Raw genomic sequence first — 7,039 nt, 5'->3', positions numbered from 1 at the left:
GCTGGTGGGGCAGGCAAGAAAAGCAGCAGTAAGACAGAGAGTTGGTCCCACAGACTAGAAGATTTAGATGAATTGTGAACTGAAGTAGAATTTAGAGTTGCCAAGTCTGGTTGGATGTATTCCTATTTTTTTTTCATGACCTTCAATTACCAATTGCTCTGCTCAGTCAAACTACAATTTCTCCTGTGATACTACAAAGAAAATAGAGAAAACAACTTTTTGGAAACAGTAATGCCAACCGTTCCATCTCATTAATCTAAGTGATTTGGCATCCACTGATCTTTTTTTCAAACATAGACAAATATAGATTGATGGTTGGTTTATAAACCCATTCTTGGTTTCCTTGATCTCTAACAAGTTGGAGCTCTTCACTAAAACTGTATTACTGCATCTGAAAATGTTTTACAAAAAATCTTTACACATTTCTGTCTGGTATCCACATTTTTAACACATTTAGAACTGATGCGAGGTGGTGACAGAGTGGTAATGGTGACAGAGTGGTAATGGTGACAGAGTGGTAATGGTGACAGAGTGGTAATGCCACTGGAGTGGTAATACCAGAGGCCATGGCTGCTAGTGGAATTTAAATTCAATTTTAAAAATTGGAATTTAGAAACTGGTCAATCCACAAAACCCATTTGGTTCACTAATGCCTTTTAGGGAAGGAAATCAGCCAAATGGTCTACGTATGTCTCCACATCTAGATCTATGAAACCAGATGGACTACCTGGCATCAACCTAGGTGCCGGAAACAACAATGGCAAACCTGCAAAGTCGATCCTGCAAAGTCCTCTTTACTAACATCTGGGGATTTGCTTCCAAATTGGGAGATCTGTCCCACAGACTCATCAAGCAACTACCTGAATGCTCTTATTCATGGGATCATATCTTACAATGTCCCAGATACCACCAGCACCAGGTCAGACTCACATGTGGTGGCAGCACAGCAGTATACAGTTGAGAGGAAATTACCCTGGAAGTCCTCAACATTGACTCTGGGTGCCACAAAGTTTCAAGGCATAAAGTCAAACATGGGCAAGGAAACCTCCTGCTGATTATCACCAACCATCCTCCCTCAGCTGATGAATCAATATTCCTCCACGTTGAACACCAATGGAAGAAAAACTGAGGGTGACAAGGGCACAGAATGTATTCTGGGTGGGGGACTTCAATGATTTTCATCAAGGGTAGCTCAGTAGCACCACTACTGACCAGGCTGACCGAGTCATAGAAACTAGAAGCAGGAGTAGGCATTTGACCCTTTGAGCCTGCTCCGCCATTCATCTTGGTCGTGGCTGATAATCAAATTCAATATTCTCATCCCCCTTCCTCTCATATCCCTTGATCCCTTTAGCTCCAAGAGTTTCTTCTTGAAATCAGACAACATTTTGGCCTGTGATAGTGAATTCAACACATTTACCATCTTCTGGGTGAGGAAATTTCTCCTCACCTCAGTTCTAAAAGGTTTACCCCTTACCCCTTATCCTCAAACTATGACCCCTAGTTCTGGACTCCCCCACCACTGGGAAAATTCTATCTGAATCTACCCTGTCTAACCTTGTTAGGATTTTATAAGTTTCTCTGAGATCCCCTCTCACTCTTCTAAGCTCCAGTGAATATAATCCTAACCGACTTAGTCTCTCATATAACAGACCTGGCATCCCAGGAATCAGCCTGGTAAACCTTCACAGTAGTCCCACTATAGCAAGGACATCCTTCCTCAGATAAGGACACCAAAACTGCACACAATACTCTGGGTATGGCCTCACCAATGCCCGATACAATTGCAGCAAAACATCTCTTTCCCTGTACACAAATCCTCTCACTATGAAGGCCAACATACCACTTGCCTTCCTTGCTGCCTGCTGTACCTACGCACTTACTTTGAGCGACTGATGCACAAGGACACCAAGGTCTCGCTGAGTATCCACCTTTCTCAATTTACACCCATTCAAGTAATAATGTCTACCTATTATTGCTACCAAAATGGATAACCTCACATTTATCCACATTATACTACATCTGCCATGCATACACCCACACATTCAGCCTGTCCAAATCATGTTTAAGCATCTCGACATCCTCCTCACAGCTCACCCTCCCACCCAACTTTATATCATCTGCAAATTTGGAGATAATATATTCAGTTCCCTCTTCCAAATCATTAATATATAATGTGAACAGTTGGGTTCCTAGCAGAAATCCCTGCAGAACCCCACTAGCCACTGACTGCCAGTCAGAAAAAAACCCATTTATGCTGACTCTTTGCTTCCTGTGTGCTAACCAGCTCTCTATCCATCTCAAGACCTTACCTGCAATCCCATGTGCTCTAACTTTACATAGTAGTCTGTTATGTGAGACACTGTCGAAAGCCTTAAACCACACCCACTGGCTATCCTTGATTAACTCTACTAGTTACATCCTCAAAGAATTCCAATAGATTCGTCAAGCGTGATTTCCCTTCTGTAAATCCATGCTGATTTTGTCTGATTATACCACTGCCTTTCAAAAGCTGAGTTATGAAATCCTTGATAATGGAATCTAGCAACTTCCCCAGTAATGACATTAGGTTCACTGATCTATATATAGTTCCTTACTTTCTCTCTACTTTCCTTTTTGAATAGCGGGCTTGCATTAGCTGCCCTCCAATCTATAGGAACCAGTCCAGAGTCCAAAGAATTTTGGAAAATAACCACCAAGGATCTATTATTTCCAGAGCCACTTCCTTAAGTACTCTGGGATGAAGATTATCAGTACCTGGAGATTTATCAACCATCAATTTCCCCAAAACCATTTCTCTACTAATGCTGATTTCATTCAGCTCCTCACTAAAACTTATCCTAAAGGACATGCTTTTTAGACTGGGTCAGCAGCAGGTGTTGAGAGATAAGAGGGAAAAATCTACTTAAAGTATTTTTTAATAGTGTCACAAGTAGGTTTGTATTAACACTGCAATGAAGTTACTGTGAAAATCCCCTAGTCATCACACTCTAGCGCCTGTTGCGAACACTGAGGGCGAATTTAACACGGTCAATGCAACTACCAGCACGTCTTTTGGACTGTGGGAGGAAACTGGAGCACCCGGAGGAAAGCCATGCAGACACAGGGAGAACATGCAGTTTCCTCACAGTGACCCAACCTGGGAATCGAACCCAGGTCCCTGGCGCTGTGAGGCAGCAGTGCCAACCACTGTTGCCACTGTGTTGCCCTTGACCTTGTACACACCAATCTCTCTGTTGCAGATGCATCAGTCCATTATAGTATTTAGTACAAGTGACCACTGCACTGTCCTTATGGAGGCCAAAACCTGCTTGTATATTGAAAATACCCTCCATCGTGTTATGTGGCATTCCCACCATGCTAAATGGGATTGATTTGAAACAGATCTACCACCTCAAAACTAGGCACCCATGAGGCACTGTGCACCATTAGCAGCAGAACAATTGTATATAATCACAATCTGTAATCTCCTGGCACAATTCCCTTTTTTCCATTACCATCACGCCAAGGGTTCAACACTGGTTCAATGAAGAATGCAGGAAGGCATGCCAGGAGCAGTACCAGGTATACAAATCAGCTCCTGTTGATTGGCTGAAAAGCACTTGGCCTGGAAGAAGATCCAGATGAACATGTTTCTTTGAACGCCGTGTGCATCTTGGGAGAAACCTGTGAAAGATTGCTCCTTTCTCCACAACCACTCACCACCATCCCTCTGCCCCCCCCCCCCCCCCCCTCCTGTTAGTGCAGCAGGATGGGAGAATTGTGGCTAGTGTTTCACTAAGGATCCTTTGGAAAGGACTACCAGGCAACTGTTGTGACCAGTGCTCCATTATCACATGCAGGAACACCAAATCAATAGCATCAGAATTATTCAGAACCTCTATCTTTTTGTTCTCTTACACCATCCTCTGCTGAGATTTTATTTGTTGTGTACTTTGTTTTGTGTATGTGTTGGAATTTTAGAAGGGATAAATTGTTACACTTCCAATTAGAAATTTTATGTTAACTAGTTTTGCAACCTGTTTTAAAAAACAAGTTTTGTTTCATAATAAATCAATTATTCTGTGTTTCCTGAAAGGAGCCTAATTAAAGTATCTTACATGCTAGGTTTAGCAGTAGCAAAGGTAAACAATTAGCCAGTTTTGTAAACGATTTGAAAATTTGCACTTATGGTGCGAACTGTGCAGGCCTCCCATCCCAGTTGTAATACTTCAATTGATTTGTCATATGTATTGGGATACAGTGAAAAATATTTGTTTTTTTGTATGTTATACCGACAAAACATACTGTTCAAGGACTACGTACGGGTGAAGGAAAGGAGAAGGTGCAGAATATAGTGTTGCAGTTCCCGATAAGGTGAAGAGAAAGATCAGCTTAATATGTGATAGGACCATTCAAGATTATTGGCAGCAGGGGAGAAGCTGTTCTTGAGTTGGATGGTACATGTTTTCAGATTTTTGTATTTTTCACAACGGAAGGTGGAAGAGAGTATATCTGGGGTGCATGGGGTCCTTGATTATGCTGGCTGCTTTCCTGAGGCAGCAGGAAGTGTAGACAGTCAACAGATGGAAGGCTGGTTTACGTGATGGACTGAGTTACGTTCATAACTCTGTAATTTCTTGCAGTCTTGGTCAGAGCAAAGCGATATCAAGCTGTGATGCATCCAGAAAGGATGCTTTCTACTGTGCATCTGCAAAAATTGTTTAAAGTTGCCGACACGCTGAATTTCCTTAGCCTTCTGAGGTGGGCTTTCTTGTAGCGTCTGCATGGAGTCATCAGGACAGATTGTTGGCGATCTGAGCACCTAGAAACTTTCGACCCTCTCCACTTCACCACCATTCATCAGCCAGTCCAACACCATTGCATTACCTTGTGCATCACTGTGGATGGAATTTAATCCAGCCTATTGTGGCAGATACCATGGCAACCAAGCCCACCTACTCATGGGAGAGCCTCTGCATCAGTCCTCCAGCAGTGGAAAAAAATGCCTCGATTACACTGGAGGCCAGAAGAGATTGATGTGATATTCCTAAATGCCAAAGGTGGGATGTCAATTAGGCTCATGAATGAGTCAATTAACACCTAAACCCACTACAATTCAATGGTGGTTCAGGGACAAATAGACATCACATGGGTAAAAGCTCATGGTGTCCAAGGGAGTATGGCAAATGCTTCGGAGACTGAAACGCTGTTACCAGTGGGATTCTGTAGTGCTCAGTACCAGGTCTCTTGCTTTTACTGATGTATAGCAATGACTTAAACTCAAATGTAAAGCTCTGGATTAAGAAGTTTACAGATGACAAAAATAGCTGGTGTGTTTGAACGTGAAGAATGCTGTAGGATATAGGAAAATATTTTATGGATCGCTTAGATGGGCAGAAAAGTGGTAAATGGAATTCAATTAAGTGAATGTAAGGGAGGGTAAAGACTAGGGAATACACAATAAATGGTAGGATACTGCGAAGTGTAGAGGAGCCGTAAGAGTGTATGTAAAGAGATCCCTGAAGATAGCAGGAAAGATAGATCAGGTGGTGAAGAAAGGCATACATACTTTCTCTTAGAAAGGCAGCGAGGATACTTGAACTGTCTAAAATACTAGTTAGTTCACAGTTAGATTACTATGTGTAGTTCTGGTCACATTGCAGGAAGGGAATGATTGCCATTAGGAGAGTACAGAGGAGATTTACAAGTATGTTGCCAGGCATGGAATTTTAGTTGGGAGAAAATCAGTCCAAAGATGTGCGGGTTAGGTTGATTGGCCATGCTAAAATTGCCCTTAGTGTCCTGGGATGCGTAGGTTAGAGGGATTAATGGGTAAATATGTAGGGATATGGGGATAGGGCCTGGGTGGGATTGTGGTCGGTGCAGACTCTTTCTGTGCTGTAGGGATTCTAAGAAAAGACTCAATAGGATGGGGTTGTTTTCTTAAGCTAAGAAAACAAAGAGTCAGGGGGAAGATTTAATTTGAGATTATAAAACTATCAAGAGCCTAGATACAGTATATAAGGCATGTCACCCAAAGCAGAATCTTTTCCGAACAACAGTGTACCTACACCAGATGGACTGCAGCAGTTCAAAATGGTAGTTCATTACCTTCTCAAGAGCAATTAGGGGTAAACTACTTCTAGCAACATGCACATCCCATGAAAAAATACATTTAAAAAATAACTAGGACATACATTTAAAATAATTGGCAAAACGATTAGAGGGAAGTGGAAAACCATTTTCACCAAATGGTAGTAGGGGGTCCGAAAGGAAGAGATAGCTGAAAACCTTATCACATTTAAAAATACTTAAATTCTAAGTGTAATAATCCATTGACCAAGAGATGAAGGTATGAATAGAACACTGGAGGGCTCTCAGTCAGCAGACATATTAGGTCACCTTCTGCTATAAATTTTCTATTTTCTTCTATTTGGTCTTAAAATAGGGAAAGCATGCAGAAATTTGAGAATCAGGCCAAGAGTTTAAGTCAGCTCCTTGGATCTTCCACAGTACTCAAGCCACAAGAGGATGTCAGCACTAGCACTCCGGCTATCTTCAGAAAACTGGGACATCAAGCTTAAGCCCTCACCTCCTCATTAACCATCGCCAGCCTGTCCAGTGGGATATTTGCCTGATTTTTGCTTCTTATAAACATGGCGTCGCATAGCGTGCTCTCTGTAATCACCAACAAGCAGAGTCAACTACTCAGCTCCCCAAACAATTGTCAGCAGTAGTAAATTTGCAAGATTTCACAGCCCTCTAAGAGACCACAAGTAAAGCTGGATTACACAGAAAATGTATCAAACAATTCACAATTGTTGGTCTGTGAAGGCAAGACATTTTCTCCTGGGATGCTCAAAATGATGCCCTGAGAGAGTAATAATTAAATCCTGGTCATTCCAGGGCAATCTTGGAGGGTTAGCAACAACAGTAGAAGTGGAAAACAGAATTGAATCACAGCTGACTTGGATTGGTTTTATGTTAAATGTCAAATGGTAGCTACAAAGTTGAGAATGAAGCACAGGCATTCCTGGAGCTGGAAACAAGGAAATCC

Source organism: Mustelus asterias, chromosome 3 (genome assembly GCF_964213995.1).
Source record: "Mustelus asterias chromosome 3, sMusAst1.hap1.1, whole genome shotgun sequence".
Taxonomy (NCBI): Eukaryota; Metazoa; Chordata; class Chondrichthyes; order Carcharhiniformes; family Triakidae; genus Mustelus; species Mustelus asterias.
The sequence above is the reverse complement of the archived record's forward strand: the minus strand, read 5'-3'. Positions refer to the sequence as shown.